This window comes from Cygnus olor, chromosome 7 (assembly GCF_009769625.2).
Source record: "Cygnus olor isolate bCygOlo1 chromosome 7, bCygOlo1.pri.v2, whole genome shotgun sequence".
Lineage (NCBI taxonomy): Eukaryota > Metazoa > Chordata > Aves > Anseriformes > Anatidae > Cygnus > Cygnus olor.
The window spans coordinates 37,212,113-37,231,519 of record NC_049175.1 but is presented as its reverse complement, the minus strand read 5'-3'; the positions used below and the strand labels follow the sequence as shown (position 1 = coordinate 37,231,519).

Sequence of the window (19,407 nt, the reverse complement as noted above, 5' to 3'; positions counted from 1 at the left end):
TCCCTCGTTTCATTAGGCGTTTGTGGCTTTTATGTCCTGTGGCTTGTATCACTTTTATTTTGCAGAAATTGTTTGGAAAGTAAGCAAACAACTGCCTTTGTGTCCCAGCGATGCTCAAGTGTGTGTTCCACCCCCGCGTGAGTCAGAGTTTGCCTGTTTGTTGTATCTCATTCCACATCTCTTGGGGCTCGTGGCATTATAGACATGGGATGTATGGTGATTTCTAATGCACAGAAATGGTTGCTAGTCTGAAGAAAAATATTTTGCTATTCAGGAGAAATAGAAAATGAGAAGATGGGAAGCATAGAAGTTATATACATACATATCTGTATCCCTTTCTGCATATCACCTTGTACACAGACCTAATTTGACTTGATTTCCAGTTTTCACCCTCTAAATCTTAACTTTACTTCCACATAGCTCATTTCAAGAGGCAATCAGGAGTTGTGCGTGTGATTTATGGATTGCCATCCTCTTGCTGGAGGAGAGGTTTCCTGGGCTGGGCAATGGGAAACCTCATGGGACAGCCAAACCATGACTCGGGGACTTCACTCTTTTTCCCCCGAGAAATTTGCTCCTCACAATTGGGTTAATTAGTCCAGGAGCTACAATTTCTTACACTGGGTTGTGTCTTCATTACTGCATGCATATAGCTATATGTCCGGGTTGTTTTGACACCCATTACCACTGGGCAGAGCATGGACAAGTCTGCCCTGTGCTGGCAGGTCCCAGGGAACACCAGCACATCACGGCCGTGCCCCGTCCCCCTGTACTGGTACGGTGCTGCTGGAGGGCCCCAGGGGCGCTGTGCTCCAGGCAGAGCCACGCAGGCATTGCAGGAGGCTCTAAGGCTGCAGTGCTCTTCTCGGTTGTCCATAGCCCCTTCCTCTTAGAAGCTGGAACTTTTCTGAAAGTAGTATTGCAGTAGGAAGCTGTGGGTATGTCTACAGGTGTACTGTAAGCTGCAGGAAAGAGGGTTGCTGTCACTTGGAGCAGCTGAATGGTGCATCAAAATCCACGTTCTTCCTGCAGGATGTCCTCTGAGGCAATCGGTGCACGTTCTTCTGTCGCTTTTTGCCTTTGGGAAGTACAGTAATGCCATGGAATCCAAGCTGTGAGGCCTCTAGCACAACTTCTAACTTCACTGCGTAAGTTGTCTCTAAATATAAGCTAGTACATGCTTAAGAGATTTGGTTTTTGAAGACGTTGGTTTGGACTTTGGTTTTGGTGGGTTTCTTGCTTGACTCTGAAATCTCTCGGTGTTGACACAAAAATTGTCTTTTTTAAAGATAAAGGCATGTTATGGTATATCTCTGTACTTATAAAAAGGATTAGAAAGTAGGTCATGAAATGCAGATGAAAAAAATTATGAAAGAAAATTAATATTACTTTTCTGGACCAATATCTTTTTTCTCTTAAAGTTCTTTTTTCTATTTAATATAAAAGATAATGGCAAGATACCAATATAAAATGTTTTATATCTCAATGTCTCTAAGTACAAAAATCGATTTCTAGAAAGAGTTAAGAAAACAGCTTCCTGGAGGAGCCAAGAGTATGTGCCAGAGCAAGTGATCCTGCTCAAAATATACTGGGAATAAACACTTCGATAAAAACTCCTAGAAACTAAACAAGTGTCAAATAACACCCAATATCTCCCAACACAGTGATAACTGCTGTGTTAAGTCTAGATATAACACAATGAGAATCTGGATAAGTAATTGTTTAATATCACTTTTTCCTATTTTAAAAGCCAAGGCTTCAGCTGTGGCTTTTAAATAGCAAGGACAGTGTGCTGGGCTGAGTCACGTTTCCAAAGCAATAGACGTGATGGGGGATTTAGGGCTCCAGAATCTGCAAATGCTTCCTCTGTGGGACTTCTTGGCAACACAGCAATATATCACCTCTTCCTATAAGTCTGTCTTCTGCAATCTCTAAACAAGTAAAATACATTTTTTACTCCCATATCCAAGTCCCTAAATAACCTGAAAACTCATTTAACCACCACACTAATAAAATGTAATTCTAATGGATAAGAGGGGGGGAAAAAAAGAGAGAGAAAGCAAGCTGCTGGAGCTGCTTTTTATCAAATCCTTACAGTTTGACAAAAACAAAGCATTTTGGGGGGTAGGCTCTTAGATTTTGGCCAGATTCCCCCTAAAATAAGTCAGAGCTCTGAAGAGAACCTGCCTGTCATATTTTGGCTCTGGCAGCCCAGCCTGCCTCAGACAGCCTCTGAAGTTGCAGACCATCTAGTGTAATCCTCTGCTCAGAGGGCTGACTTCAAGGACATATCGTGTTTTTCAGGACCCTGTCCAATTGGCCTTTGAAAATCTCCAAAAATGCTGAGTTTGCCCAACCCTTCTGGGTAACCTCCTCCAGTATTTATTTCTGTCACTGTAAGGAGGGATTATTCCCTATGTGTATTTGGAATTCACCATTTTGCAACTTTTGACACTTTTTTGTCCTCTTTTGAATTTTTCATTTTTGTTTCATGGTGAAACATGCTTGTTTTTATTAATTCAGAATTAGGAGTAAAAACATACAGATTTTTTTAAAAAAAGCTCCTCCACAAAACAGAGGAGTCATGTTCAAAAGCAAATATAGAGGCTGCATGTGCTCAGCTCCATCCAATTGGTCTTTTGGGGTCTCAGTGGACTTCTGCATGAGCAACAGGGTCTATCCTGGTGAATGTGACTGTAAGAGTAGTTCAGGGATCATAAGATGGGATCAGAACATGCATATAAAATAATAATTCTTAATAAACTTATTAAGATTCCTTCATATAAAATCCCATTTACATCCTTTATTTTCTATTGGGAAATTAAAGATTTCTAGTAGTAAAATTTTTTATTCTTGGGAGGCATAGCATTTGCAGCCGTCTGCTTTCAGCATCTCTGTAGCAGGCCAAAGAACAGGACCAAGTAAGAGTTTGGCCATATTCTCAGATTAAAACCATCACCAACTGAAATCCCCCCTGTGGTGCCTCCTGCTATACCTCTAGCCCAGGTATGCTGACATGGGGCAAAGAAGTTCTTATTCTGACACAGATTCGAAAAGCAGAGCAGATGGATTTGTGTTTAGTGTGGTTCCCATATCATAATCACAAAGGACAAATCAAGCTGAGCATTTCTAAGAGGATCCTAGGAGCTCTGACACCACGCTGCCGCGGGTAACCGAGCATGGGGACTCCAACTCACAGTCCTACAGCAAGCTTACACAAATCACGTTGTGCTTTGGTTTTAATGTCTGTTTTACAGGTTCCACGTGTTCTGCATTGCCATATCACAGAATAGCCAAGGTTGGAAGGGACCTCCAAAGGTCATCTGGTCCAACTCCCCTGCCGAGCAGGATCACCTGGAGCACATTGCACAGGATGGCACCCAGGCGGGGTTTGAATATCTCCAAAGAAGAAGACTGCACAACCTCTCTGGGCAGCCCGTCCCGGTGCTCTGTCACCCTCCCAGTAAAGAAGTGCCCCCTCATATTCAGCTGGAACCTCCTGTGCTTAACAAAATATTTTTGAGAAGCTAAGCCTAGCAAGCTCCACTGAAATCAATGATTTAAGCCTATTTAAGCCATAAAGAGTTTGCATCTGGGCTTCAGTATGGAAAGTTTCAGTAATGAGTTATGACCAGAATACTTGAACCCTTTGGACTTGGTGGTAGCAAATAGGTAGGAATTTGTGTATATTAGGAGTTCTGGAAAAAAAATTCAAACTATTTTCCTATGCTGTCAAGAGCCATTAGTAGATGTCAACATACAGTGCCAGAAGTACTATAAATTCCAGAGTAACAATATAAAGGCATTTTTTGTATCCTAGGTGACCACAATTTTCTTCTGCAAATACTGAAAAGCAATTCTTTGCCCCTGCGTCACCAGCTGCGTGGAGAAGCACTTAATACCTGTGCTGGATGGATGGTGAGCAGCCACCACCCCCTGTGCTGAATGGTGCTCGGCAGGGAGCAGCGAGAGCAGTGACCTCTGCAAGGTGATGTGCCTGCGCTTCACCAGACAAAGGGGGTTCTCTTTTACCTTATTCTGATGTGTTAAAATATATACGTGCTGCTGATTTTTATGGAAATGTTTAGATTTGGCAAGCTACTGCAAATACTCCCTGTTAATTGAATATGTTATTTCCAGGTGGCATGAGGGGTCTGGCATGGGGGTGTTGGTGGGAGAATCGTTACAAGATGACATTACAAGAAGATGAGCTGGGTGCTGATTTAGGGTGGGGACGTAAGCTGGAGCTCTTCCTCCTGAGCCAGAGCTGCCTCGCAAGCTGCCTTTGCTCTGCCTTTCTCAAGGGAACCTCGAGGATGGTGAAACGACTCTAGAAAATACCATCTGAGGCATTTCTAGAGATGAGTCAGCTGAGAACATTGGTCAACCATTGATTATGATGAAATTCTAGTTTCTAATCAGAAAAAGATCACTGCTGTAATTTTATTTTTTCATAAGCTGTACTCTAAAATGCAGATTCATAAACCAGTTCATTTAAGCCCAACTGAGCTCTCTTTGTGTTTTACAACCTGTTATGGGCAACAGATAATATTAAAATGAATACTGAAAATATTAGAAGTATTTTGTTTCCCTCCTTACTCCTGAGCAAGCAAGAGCACATTTGTTGTTCTCACATACATGAGTAAACTCAAATACTTTTAAGCTGTGTGGTTGATGCATTTCATCTTACAGCTATGTGATGATCTGTCTTGTCACCATCTGCACAAAGATTTTTTTGTGGCCGCCTGGTTTCTCTCTCCTGTGGGATAGGGTCTGGGTGATCACGGTCCCCTGCCTGGCATTCAAGGTTTGGGGCTGCCCAGCAGGGTGGGTGATGGGTCCCATCCCTCCCACCACCCAGAGACATGGGCAGGTGGCCCTTTGACTTCAGGTAGGTCAGTGTAGATAGGACAGAGGAAATATTGCCTCCCTGGGTTTATAACCTGCAATTTTGCTACACAGGAGGATGAAAATATCCTAGAAAAGGAATGCAGACTTCCAAAGGTCACGGGGGATGATGCAGTGGTATCTGACAAGGCAAGAGAAGAAATACTGCCCAGGTGAGGCTATTTCTCAGCTCAGTTTTCTTTGGGTGTCTATTACAATGTTCCTCCAGGTTTAATTGCTGACAGTAATTAACTATGTAGGTGGCTGTCTTTAATCATACCACTTAATGAGTCAGCCCATGCTGCAAATGGTTGCTAGAGATAATGCTGTGCTTCCATTTTTTCTCTGGTTATCCTCTAGTCCACCCTAAGTTCCTGCAGCAGCAATTTGGTGTGACCCTTCCTTGCTCTCTCCTGCTGCGTGGAGCCACCCTATTTGTTAACTTTCCCAAAAGTCCTCTCTGAGGCCTGATAACGTCTGCCAGAACTGGCAGGGGAGGCTCAGACACTGGGACATGCTGCTGGTTTCCTACAGGTATGCTGAGGAACAGAGAGAACATGCTAATACAAGCAGATGGGATGGTTTGGTTTTGACAGCTGATAAAGTTAATTGCTATATCTTGACGCTGGGCATTTGTGATGCTTTGTCAAAGAAGATATCAGCTATGAAAGTCCGAATTTGTCAGTCATCCAAAAAAAATGGATTAACGAGAGAGAGAGAAGAGAAAAGACAATGTTTGTTATAGCTAAAGAAACCCCAGATGAGGATTAGATAGTCTAGATTTTTTTTCTGTTAAAACACAGTGAAAATTATGTGTGTGGTTTGTAAGACTGTTTCTGCTGCTGACAGGAGCTTACGCATGTGTGACTGCAGCAGAGGGTCCCTCCCTGAAGCGCTGATGCCGGGACCCCATGCTGGCTGTCCCGGGAGCCCTCCTCGGCTCCCTCCAGGGCTGCGGACGAGGAGCACACCATGGCCAGCTCACCCCTCCTGCGCTGCGCCCGTGCTCAGCCTCGTCTCTTCCCCATCCGGATGGGTGCGCGAGCTGCAGGGGGCAGGGTCCGTGTGCAATCTGAAATATAACATCACTTGGTTTCCTTTTGTTTGTTTTTCAAACTGGTCATACTTTTATTCTTTAAGACACTTTCACCTTTGCTTTGAGACATTTTTTCCCTAACAATGTAATTACTCATAAAACACAGCAGACCTTTCCATTCTGCAAACCTTTGCAGTTTTGTTCCACAATGTCTTAGCTAGTTTTTGACATAAAGCACTGATTAATAAAGAAACTTTGATTGAATGTTTTATCCATATGTGTGGCTGTGTATCTGTGTGTGAGTATCTTTTTAGCTTAAATCAGTCCCCTAAGAGAGAGGAAATCATTAAGAGAGGAAATCATTCAAGGTAGTAGCTACATAGTAAGCTACATTCTCACCCCTTTGCTTTACAGAACTGTTATGAGAATTAATCAGCTGGTACACCTTGGCATGGTATGCCAGTATCCTTAAAATATTCTATAAAAAAAAACACAAAAATAACAATAAAAGGATATATTTAATACTAAATACATAAATAGGAAAGCCCAGAGCAAAATGCATCAGTCTCTCTGTTTTGTTGAGATACTAAGAAGCAGTCACATCATCGAATTAAACCAAATGCTGTTTTCATAATTTTCATAACATGGAGTAATAGGAAATGATTTTATTACTGTTTGCTTAATTCTGATAAATGATTGTCTGTATCTTCTAAGATGACATGAAATGATGATATACTGTAAAACAAAAAATACAGATATACAATCAAATTTCTGGGGGTTGTCATAAAATTTGTTCAGACAAAAGCAGTGTGGGGTTATAACATACCATACAGCTCATGGCACTTTGACATGTCTTATTACTGTTCTTTTCTGTCATCCTTAAGCAAATCAAATAATACTCTTTTAAATCAACTGGTATTCATTTCAGTAACCAGTATTTGGTCCTCATCAGATCTGAATTTGAGCAGAAATCATATTTCTGAGGGCCACATTTTGCACTTGACTCTGAAGTCAATTCCTTATCTCCAGCTCAAAGCTTCAAAACTAATTCCCTGCCTTGGGAAGAGCTTGGAGACAGCCTGGCCACGGTCTGCTGGTGGGGAAAACTCACTCCGGATTCATCTGCATCGCGGATATCTTCCCGGTGTTGCAATTCTGACAAGCAGACCCTGCTGTTTGTTCCATCGTTATTTAATTAACACCGGCATTCCCAGCAGTTTGACAGGCTCCAAACTTGTCTCACTGTGACCCTTCCGTTGTGTTTGAAAGATGAGCTGTTATCAACAGGCTGTGTGAACTGCAGTTGAACAAGGTGCTGGGGCTAAATGATACACTGAGTTTCATCCCTGTCCTTTCCTCTCCCCTGGCCTCGCATCACCTTCAGCCCTGACGTTCCTGGCACCTGTGGATCCAGAGCACAGCATAAAATGCACCTAAAGGAGGAGAGCTGGCTCCCAGGTAACAGACGCCTCCGTTAGCTTTAAAGACATTGGCATGCCAGTAAGAAAATAACCCCCAAACCCAACAATTTTCACAGTGCATTGTGAGGGAAATGTTTTCCACAAGGAAAACAAGATGCACTTTCTGTTCAAACTTCCCGCTCCCCCGCCCCGCTGTGGTCACTGTGGCTGGAAATTCAGCTTTGACAACAACTGTAAAAATTCTAACAGCAACAAAAAAAGATGATTACAAATGCTACAATAGTGCTTTCTATTACGTTCTTCAAGAACATTTCTCCTGGAAAAAGTGCTGGCCACACTATGGCAGCCAGGGCATGGTGTTACTTTGATTGGCCAGGTTTTTGGGGTGGAATACAAAACCCTCTGAATGCACATCATTGTCATATTTGAGGCTTCGTTTTCATGGGTGAATATTGCTTTTTGACTAATGTAAACTTTATGTTATTATTTGGTACTGAAATTGTTCTACGAAATTTCATTTCAAAATACTCTTAGGGTCATTTATACACATATAATGGGTGGATAAGTTAGATAAGAGCCTTTCACTGACACCGTGCATCCTGTTACACCAAAGCCTCCATGCTAGGAACTGAAATAGATACCAGCACAACTTTGCCGTTTCACCACGCTGTTTCCTGGCCAAATATCCATTTGCTTTGCTCCATTTCAGCATAGCAGAGACAGAGTGACCGAGATTCATGATGCTGGAGAGAAGGGGAAATAACATGATCAGCAGCAAGGGCTAACGTGCTGTGTTTGAGTGGATTGTAGGCATTTATCTACGCACCACAGATGGGTCTGCCCATCCTGAGCACGCCTTTCTTTGATAAAAGCCTTCTTGGCGATAGAGAGAGATGTGTGATCTAATACACCATGTGTTGTTTTGTCTAATAGAAAACAGACTTTGCAAATGAGCTCCTGAGCACTTTAGCAGGGGGTACTTTTGCTCTCATATTTGCAATTTTCAGTTCAGGTGTTGACAGCCATGAATCTCACGATACTGACAAGACTTGTGTGAAGGTCAATTTTTAATTGTGCTTTATAGATCAAAGAAACGTCTATATCAGTACAGTCTAATAGTATTGATTTCAGCATGGAGTTATCAATTGTTCAGAGTTCTCTGTTATCTTGCTGCAGTCCTGCAGCCCTACCAAATAGTTAATGTTTCGTGGGACAACCTTTAACTAATATCCATGTCAAAAGTGAATTCCTATGTGCGATCCCTGTTCCTTCATAGAGTGCTTCTTGGGTAAACAAGGCATTTGTCGCTTCCGAGGATTCTGACACCCTGAGAATACTTTCACTTCTAATGCCATGTATCAGCTGTTTGCAGATACTGCTGCTGTATAAACAAGGCAACAGCTCAGCTGTGCAGGAGCTGCACCGCAGGGCAGCAGGAGAAATGACTGTCGTTATCCTAGTACAAAGAAAAAGGAAAAGCAAAGAAACACGACCATTGCATGCAAAGTTATGACTGAGGAACTGATGAAGCATCGAACATACAAAGCGCAGTCTGCATAACTCTAAAGGTGCCTGTGTTCTGCTTTTACTCAGTAACGAGGAGATGCTTTATTAGAGTCAGACACTGATGACTGTGCTGCTTAGAGCAGCAGCGTGGTGGCTGGTGGTGAAAACAGATGGTTTCTGCAGTACCGTTCCTGTAGTCCTTTCCCTTTGCTTCTTTCTCTTCGTCTTTTTTGCAGGCTTCATGTACATCCCTGTTCCCCAGCTGATCTCTCGCTGCACTGCTAGGAGAGGGTGGTTCGGTCGTTGGGGATCTTCCTGATCCCTTCTTCTTCTGACAGTTCCCTTCATCTTAAATCCCCATCTCTGCTCTTAAACGTCTCTCTGTGGAATTATTTGCTGTTTGTCAAGAGGCTGGGAAGGCAGCCTGGACCCTCAAGTATGTCTTGAAGGCAGGACCATTGCTCACACTTTGAGTGACCTTGTAAAGCGTGGCCCGTCACAGGGATTGAAAGTACATGATAACGATCCCATTTTGTTTTAGTAAATAGCTCAGGTTTCTCTAATAAGTATAGTTCTTCCTACAGTGTCTACATGAATTAGTGAAGCCAAACCACATTTATTTCTTCCAGGTAGGCCTGTAGGACCCGTGCTGTTAGTGGTGTTCAGAGTAGACACAGATATTCTCTGCTATCTCAAAAGAAAACCTTTCAGCATTTAATTATTACAGTGTAAGCTCAAATAATGTATTCATGGAAATATCAGTACAAAACACTGAACGGCAGGCACATCGCTGCGTGCTGATGCACAGCCCTGCATTTCCTGTAGGGGATTAGCCTGCAATATTCTTCTGAAGGCATTGTGTCTGTGCTGGGATCGCTAATGGAAGTGACTGGGAATTGTACCCCGGGGAACTGGTGTGGGTCTGTCAGCAGTGCACAAGCCACCTCTTGCTATCTTTTTTTTTTTTTTTTTTTTTTTTTTTTTTTTTTTTTATTTCAGAAATATTGGGTTGCTTTGAAAATCCTGGGCTCTGTGTATAGTTTTTGTACTTTCAGCTGACCTCAGAAAAGAATGCTGTAATTATACACATACTTCACTTAAATCAATAATGAATTACAATTCTGCAGGGCAGTTTAGTGAGACCGTTCACGTAAATAATGCTGCCAAGGCATGCCTTGTTAGTCAGTAAGTACAGCTGCGCAAAGAAAAGTTCAGGATAAAAGGTATCTTGGGCTGAAATTCTGAACTCAATGCTACACATGTCGTGTGTGCAGAAGCTGGGAAAGGCGCCTGAACCTGACACTGCCCATATGCATAGTAATATATATAATATTATACCATGTGAATTATTATTACCGTGCACTTACATATAATGTGATCGTGTAATTTGCGTAAATACTTAATAAATTCTTCAAAGAAAAACGTCTCTTAATTACTGAGATCAGGCAAGTGCCAAACATTTTAATCTGACCTGGACAAAGAATGTTGAAATTTTAAGAATGCTTCATCTAAACATCAAAAGTTCATGTTTCATGGAGTGAGTTGTGTTGAATTCAAAATCACAAAAATGTGATTTTGCAGTTTTCAGTGATTCTGTGATGTAAATGCATATTTATATCTGTATAATATTCACAAAACATAATAAAGCAAAATTAAATGTTTTGCTTATAAATAAAGCATAATAAGGCAGATCTTTATGACAACTTTTTGGAAGCTGTTGTATCTGTTAAAATGATCTCTTATCAATAATCGTGCTTTCATTTAATGCAATGGGCCTGGAAGAGTTTTTCCCCTCCTGGCCAACAACCCAGGAGGTTCATCACACCCAGGAGCTGCACTTGCAAAATTTTCACTTGTGGCTGTTTTTGGTCCACTTTGCATTTCTTTCAGCTTCATTTATTTAAATAGTGATAGGTTGATTGCAGTTGTACAAGAGAAATAAAGAAAAACATCTTTATATCATTATTAGATCCATTTCTACACAAGGTTAGCACAATGAGGAAGAATTCAAACATTTCCTTTCTCAGCACCAAGGGATAAAGGTGGTGAAAAACAAGTAGAAAAGCATCATCTCCAGGGACAGCTCTGACAAACCACTAGTAAATCCCTCCTTTTATCTCCAGGCCGGCTAATTTACATATTCATTAATAAATTATATGTGATCCTTGTCATGGCACCATAAATACTTGGTATGATATTCTGTATTAAAGCTCCATTCACTTGCGTGTATATCAAAGTATCACTGAAACCACAAAATTTGCTTTTTGAATGCTTACCACACTTTTTAAAGTTAACACAACTACCGCATTTAAGAAGCAAATCAGCTTTCCTTGCTCATCTGCTTCAGCACATCGTGCTCCAGGTTTATTACCCGCTACCTAATAACAAAGCCCTGTGCATCCCACTCAGAGGTAGGGACACCTCTCTGCCTCCGCATTAATGAGGAAAACTAGTTCACTAAAGCTAATAATGCCTTCAAGGCATCTCTTCTTCTCTTAGTATTTTCTAATCAAAGTATTAAAATAAGAGTTTTATATCCAGGCAATACACTTCTCATAGTCGATAAAGGTAAATGAGGAATCATTTATATGATTTAGTTTATGAGAAGAGCATCGGAAGAGAATATAAGCAAAACATTTATTTCCCATTTGTATGAATGTGCAGTTGCTGTTTCTAATAAATCTTACTTGAAAAAAATGTCACTGTTATGAGAGACGAGGGAGAGCAACCTGAGGCTTTTACCTTGATGGTGTTTCAGCCCCCAGTTCAGTTCAGATGAGTTTTTCCTTTTCTAGCCTTTGCCTCTACAGGCAGAAATCTCCCGGTGCCAAAGAAAACGTGAAGGGGGTTCATAAGCGAGAACGAGCTGCACAGTGCCACAAGGGGCACAGAACCCAACAGCACCGGGGGCAGGGGGGCTTTTTCAACAGCACAGCACTGGCTGCATTGAGCAGTGGAGGAGAAATTAGGAGCTTGGAAATGATAATAAATTAAAATGTCACATCCTTTTCATTTCCATTTCAATCCTCATTTTCCTTATCCTTTTTGAAAGAAATATTTAATGGTAGAAATGAATTTTGTAATTTCCATTTTTTTTTTTATTTTTATTTTTTTACATTCGGAGATTTGGAAAAAATGTTCTTTTTCCTGTGAAGTTCCTGATCTGACAAAACAGAATGAATCCTTTGCAGAAAATTGCCAATTTCTAGCAAGTATTTCAAATGTTTAGGTTTTAGAAGGAGAAGTAAGAACTGATGGGTTGTCCAGATTTCTGTCCTCCGAGGGACTACATGAAAGCATTGTATTAATTATTTGTAGGCTCAAAGTTGAGGGCTCCCGGAATAAGGACAACCTCTTCTGTCTTTCAGTTTAAAATTGTTTACAGTAAGCTGTGTTCTGACACTTCATATCTAGTGCAGGCACAGCAGTCGGCATTGTTTTGCATGTCTAGACATCAGAATATCATTGAGAACAATGATCACTGGAGAAGATCACGTGCCTTAATTTCGGGTCCCTAGGAGTCCCCGGCAGAAATGGTGAAACCCTCTCCTGGGTTTTGCAGAAGGTGCCCCGCTGGCTCCAGCGGCCCTGGCAAGGAAGGAGCTGTTATCACCTGCTGTATGTGAGCCCAGGGGACTCGCACGGGGCCGTGCTGGCACAGCCAGTGCTGGGCAGCACCGCCGCACCCCGCAGCTCTCTGCTAAAAAATCCCAGGTCACAGCTGGCATTGCAGAGACTCAGCCACGACCAGGAGCTCCGAGAGGCCTCTCCGTGCACGTTGCTGTTCAGAGGCCCCAGACAGCAGCGGGCAAAGGCGCAGCCTCCACACGCCAGGGCTCTGCGTGCGGCCGGGCACCAGTCACAGCCTCACCTCCCCACGCCGCACCTGGGAGAAATGGAAGCTGCGATTTTTATTTTTTTTTCCCAATTCCTCCCAAGAAATTACTTCTGTGCCACAGGGGCGCGGCAGCCAGACTCAGCAGCTGCACCTCAGCTAGCACAGGCGAGCCGAGCGCATCGAGGGGATGAAGGGGACGAGGCACCCGTGGGACAGGCAACGTGGCCAGCAGGGGCTGAGCAGTTCTGGCAGCTTCTGTTTGTTCAATATTTTGCAAACATCATCTGCTGCAAAGGCACCTGCACATAGCTCGGAGACCAGGCTGCTGTTGAAGCGCTGATTATGGATTCTTAATTATACAGGGCTTGATTTGAAACATTATATAGGTGGGAATAAGGTCATGCGAGCTCTACTAATGTCTCTTAAACTACCACTTTGAAAGGATGTTGAATCAGGACTATGCATGGAAATACAATTTAAATTGATACCTTCCATACACTAAATGTTCCGGGTTTTTAATGATATGGGATTCAGAGTGCTCCAGCTTGTTATAGCTACGTGGATCAGACCAATTTTTCTCTAAAATAAATAAGAGTTGGGGGAAAAAATGGCAAAAATAGTTCTATTTTTTTAGGAAAGTTTTGAGAATATAATTCTGCTTTCCAATATAGTGATGTTATCTCCCTTAGTGACGTTACAGCAGGAAGAGAAATACTAACTGGTTTACAGTTAATCCTATAAAAAAATATAACCTCCCCCACCACTCCACCCAAAAGAACTCTGGGCGCGGGGCTCAGCTCACCCCAAGAGCCTGCAGCAGGCAGGAGGAACACCCCACATGTCATGTTGTCACCGTGCTGCTCTCATGGGTGTTACATTCTTGATGCCAATGGCCTCACACAGCTGCCTGTGCTCAGAAACAATGGGGGAGGACAGGGGAGCTTCTCTGCAGCCCCAATGGTGGCAGCACCGGAGCTGTGGGGGCTCCTCCTGCATGGAAACCTCTCCGGTCCGACGTTAAACTTTAGTATAATTCCTACATAACCCTCAAACAGTTTTCGTCTGCTTGACATAAGGTACCAGCACTGACAATTATTCATTTGTGCTGGCTGTTAGTGATCTTAATAAAATGTTGACAATGCCTTAGGGTAAAGCTTTCAAAAATGCTTTTTAATAAACTCTGAAAACTGTTGTTTCAGCAATTGGAAAATAATTAAGAAGCAATTACAGAAGCAAACAGAAATCCTGAGCATATAGTCAAGCTATTAAAATACGTTCTCTACGAAATTATTGCAGTCACACTGGAAAGAAAAGCTACATTTAAATAAGGTTATGGTTATAACAAACTGAAAAGAAAGTAAAAAAATGAAGTCATTCATACTGGAAGAAGTAACCACTCATTTTCATACACACACACACACGCCCCATCACACAGTTAATCTACAGTAGGTTTTCTTTCCTTAATTTTCTTATGCAGAATAATAGTTGAATATTTTGGAGCCTTTTTTTTTTTTTTTTCTTTCTAACAGAGTATTTCCTCTCGTGCAACTCTGCTGCCGACAGGTGTATGCAGATGCATGTCTCAGGAACTTGAAGAAGAACAAACCATTCTTTACTAAATTCTCAGCTAAAATTCCAGAGCTAGCACACCAGCGACAATGCAGATAATGTGTAAATACAACCTCCTGTATTTCCACCCTTCCTCGTGTTAGGACCCTGGCTGAAGTCCTGCCCTCTCTCAGCTCAAACTTCACCTGCCAGATTTCGTTACAGTTTTGCGCAATGGGAAACTACATAGCAGAGCCTGGTGAGGCTCTTGGGGTGCAAGGTGGCACCCTCCCAAGCCGTGATCAAAGCCCTTATGTGTGTTATCACCAAAATAAACCATGCCTTCAAACTCTGAGTGGCCCTCCTGCTTCCCTTCTCCAAAAAACAGATTACATTTAAATAGATACATTTAAATATGTCACATTCTGCACTTTTAAATATATTTTTGCTTATATATATAATAATATATATTATTATATATTTAATATTACATATATTATTATATATATTTAATGTATATTTTTTGTTTTTAATATACTTGTTGTGTTAACAAAATCAGATAGGCATAAACCTGGTCTGAAAGTCACACACAATCAAGCCTGTGAATGGTTCTGGGAAGCTGAATCATGAGTATATGGTTGTGGGAACGCTTCTTGTTCCAGGTATGGCCAAATTAGACCCATTGCTCATCGAACTGAATGGCGTATTACAAAATCAATAAAGTACTGCTGCAATAAAAGTCGTGCCCCTTTCATGTGCCAATATGGAAGGATGTTTCTGGTTATAAATTCTCTATGCAAAGTGCCCATTATCTCAGTGAAAAAGCAAAAATCAATGATATTACCACTCATAAACCACGTTCATTGTGACTGCTTCTCAGAACAAGCGTAATTGTCATACTCTGTCTGTCTTGTGGACTGCACCATAGCAATACAGAATATGATCAATGGCGACTCGAAGAAGAAATGGGTGCAAAAAGGCCACACCAGACAGCAACCCACTGTCAAAAATCCACCTTTCAGGCAGCGAGAGGGGCCGAGGGGCACGGCAGGAGCTGGGAGGGAGCTGGGCACCCTTGGGTGCCTCCCAGGATCCGTCCCCTGGTGCTGGCCCCAGCCCGTGCCCACGCCAGGCGTGCTCGGTAGGCTGGGCTGGGAGGCCATGAAGCAGCTTCAGATCTCCAGCTAATAAAAAGATATATAACTCATCCCAAGTGTGAAAATGAAGAGCGAATGAGTGAAACTGCTGTTCAGTCATTGAAGTCTGTTGAGTGGGTATTTTGGTTGTGTGTTTTTTTTTTTAGAGGTAATTTCTTTAAACCTGCATGGGGTGGGATTAAGGAAAAAATTAAGCTAATTAGAGACTGTCCTTTTTTTGTTTCTCAGCAAGATAACTGTTTGAGAAACTGGTCTATCTGCTATTTAGAAAACAAAATGGGAATCTTATGATGTTTTCTAATGAAGAAAGGGGGTTGCTTCAATGGCACGGCTGTATCAGTCAGGGCAGGATCGTCCCGCTCCAAGGCAGCTAAGCCAGCAATGGCCTTACTATAGATGCTCATACAAGAGAGTAAAATTGTCTGGCTATTAACACTCACACAGGATCGGGGAAATTGCATTCACTCTGGTGGAGATAAGGCTGCTTCCACCCTGGTGAGGACCAGCCACGTCCACAGCTCCTGCGGTGCACTGAGCTGCTCGGGGCAGGCACGGCTCCGGCACTGGCTGCGGGCACAGGGCAGGTGGGCAGGGGAAGGGACCGGTGCCAACTGTACCTCCCCCCCTTTTTCTGCTGTAATGTTGACATTTTTAAGCATTGGGCCATTTACTGTTTTTGTTCTGTACTAGGTATGTGCTTCAAGATACACTTTTTTGTTTGTTTCTTTGTTTGTTTGTTTTATTTTTTCCCCAGCAAAATTGGTTTATGTACTTCAAAAATTATAGAGAGAAGAATGTGTTCCTTATGTGCTGGAGAACAGAAACCCTTCTGCTACTTCATGGGGGGTTGCTCCTGTCCAGATGAGCAATGGCAGTGTCTCTTTAGCTTAATGTGCATTAGTTATCTCTGTAAAAGAGAAAAAAAAATGCCCAAAGTCTTCCTGCTTGTTTGGCCCTGTGCAAGGTGCTGTGTGCCCGTGCTGAGCCGCCAGGTGCCCTTAGCACCGGTGGGTGCTGGCTGCCTGCAGGCACCAGGCACAGCTCCCAGCACCACGGAGACGATGTTCAAATTACAGCCCATAATTACATGCCCAAGGAGCTGGGCGGGGGAGAACAGGGTCTCCCGAGAGCAGCCGTCAGGGCACCTACATTGCTGCAAACATCCTCGTCATTTAGGCAGAGAACAGGAGCCAAACTGGGTTAAATTAAACTGAGCTGCAGAAGCTGAGAGACAGGGAATTGCTACATGAAGAGGGGATTGTGGTGAAGCGAACGCTGCTGGCCGGAGCTGCTCTGGCACACGACGTTGCCCAGCTAGGGCAGCAGCAAACCGCAGCCCTTGACACCCTCCTGGCCCCGGGGCTGGGTGCCCACCACACTACGGCACTGAGCAGCTGACACCTTACAGCTTTTTAGTGCAGCAAAGAGAAAAGACTTTCATCTTTCCCCCTCCCTCTTTGCCGTAGACTCTATTAAATTATATGTAGGCAATGAGTTTATTCGTCAAATGTACTTTGTGCTGACTCAGCATCCCGGTTATCTGTTGGGCATTAAATTTCACATCGGTGTGGAGCCGTTTTTGTTTCCCTTGGTGAATAAATTACACATGCTAATTTCTGTTCAGCAGAAGCAAAGATTAAGGCAGCATAACAGACAGGCATGCCAAAATATTTATTGAATAAGTTGCAAAAGCGAAACAAAAAGGCTGTGTATTTCTAACTGAACACCGAGCAGGACTCCACAGCTGAATTTCAGATCAGCTCCTTTATTCACCCAGAATCCAATTTGGTGCAAGTATATTATATCCGACATCTGTATTCTGAAATCCACTGCTGAATAAGCTTTTAAAATTATATTTTCTGTAGTTTTGGTGTGTACTTGCACATATGTTCCTTAGTAAATCACAGTAATGACCCTAATTCCATGTGGAGGTCCTAAACCAAATGCTGTCCCTGGACTGGTACCCCACCTACTCCACAGCTGCTCTACAAGGTTATCATTCATTTCCTTCTCTATTTCCATCCAGGCTGCTGTAAAATGACTAAGGAGAACAACCAACTGAAAGCTGTTATAAAAATATTTGAACTGTAACACTTGCATTAATATCAATTTTGGTACCTCAGTTAAAGAAATGTGCATTTCCATTTCAGTTTCCAGAAATGTGGTGAGATGTCTTTTTTTCCCCCCTATGAATGCAGGAACCGAGCTGAGGTACATGGGCATAGCAGGAAGGGGGTTAACTGCATGCCAGCACTTTGTGGCAAATCTGGTTTAAGCTCCCATGATAGGAAAGAAACAAAAATGAAAAAAAAAATGCAATCATCAAACCAATGTTGTTAAAAATCTAAATGCATACATGGAAATATTTTTAGTGCACCCACAGAAAAGCAAAACCCCAGTTTGAGAGGTACTTTTGGGAGAAACTAAGGACAGAGATGGACCCCTGCGGCCCCACCACGCACAGGGCAGTATCTCCCCCTGCGGGCACAGAGCCCCAGAAGTGTGAGCCCTGCGTCCTTGTGGACACCTGCCCCTCGCCCAGCCACGGCACTTCTCCGTCCCCCTGCAGTCCTACAAAGCATCCCTGTGCCCAGCACTGCCCGTGCACACCTCTGGCCAGGGGGGCCACAACACCATGGGGAAGTCCTGCATCAGCCATCACCATGCCAGAGTCGTTATGAACTTTTTTTTTTTCCTCCCAGATTTAGAATGATATTTCAAGCTGCTTATAGAATCACATGTATTTTTAATATGTATATAGAAAAGCTAGATTTTAGTCTACTTTTGAAAAGCAGTTTCTATAGCATCGTATTCAATTTTGCAGGCATTAAAGACTTGATTTTGCTGCATAAAATAATGTTATGCTGTGTCTGCATTAAATAACGGAGACATATATTAGCATTTCCATGTCGCCCTTCTGTCATAGTGAATGAATGCCTCACGCCACATATGGGCTCATTAGATAACATCCAACAGGTTAATATCCATCAATGTGCTGGGTTTCATTTATGCTTGTATAAGTGCTTTTAGATATTCCGGCAAATCAGGCCAGTGGAAAGAAAATTTGAAGAAAGCCAAAATAATTTGAGAGAGCATTTACAAAAATGAAATGTTGAACTTAACCGTTTCGGTGGGTGTTGAGTCTAGAAGCAGCAAGTGCTAGAAACAGCCTTGTTCACCTTTGATATCAAGTAAGAAAAATAGTGCAGCACTCACTTTTAATGTGAACTGCTCAGAGAAGTTAAATTGGATAATAAATAAACTTTAGAAAATAATGATCTGTTTGCAGACAGCTTCTAAAATTATGTGAATAAATCAAAGAGCATGATTTCACCCTTATCACAGCTAAAATCCAGATTATAACATTGAAGTTATCAACAAATGAAGCTTTAGTATCCCCTGGCCTCCTTTAGCCAGGAGTTGACAACTTAATGGCACAACCGGGGACAGTGTCCCTTCGGTGCTGGGTGGGATGCTGTGTGCCCGAGGCTGGCAGGTACCGCAGGTATCTTTTAGGGAAGAAATGAGGTGAATAAGCAAGGCAGCGGTTCTGAGGTGGCTGGAGAGGGAAATGAGGCACCTCTAAAAATGAGGCTGTGGCTGCAGGGAGGCCGTTTGCACCTACTGCTGCAGCTGCACGGTCTGGCAGGGCCAGCACGGGAAGGAAATGGGGTGTCTCCACACCACCTAATTGTGTGGGGAGGCACTGAGCTGCTCTGCACAGGGGGTTCTGCTGGAAAACAACGCTCATCGGGTCGGTGGCCACACACAGTGGCCCCGGGCAGCCCCTGCTGCACGCCCTACAGTGCAGGCTGCTGCCCCACGCATGTTTGCTCCACTCCCCCTGGGAATGGGCTTTAATGCACCTGGTAAATGGATGTGCTCATAATTTATAAAGTAATCCTACGCAGTTATGTGCCTGTACACTTGTATATGTGATTTGTGTGGGTACACATATATAGTCTCATATGGAACCGCTTGTATAAATAAAATGCAAAGTCTGATCGTTTTAAC

General features: G+C 42.8%; 1 long non-coding RNA gene across 1 annotated transcript; it reads left to right on the top strand.

Annotated features, from left to right (window-relative positions):
* Positions 1-1,027: 1,027 nt before the first annotated feature.
* Positions 1,028-6,196, top strand: LOC121073500. The gene is made up of 4 exons (XR_005821751.1): positions 1,028-1,148; positions 3,821-3,918; positions 4,963-5,060; positions 5,737-6,196. It is a non-coding gene; the product is annotated as an uncharacterized LOC121073500 (long non-coding RNA).
* Positions 6,197-19,407: the final 13,211 nt, after the last annotated feature.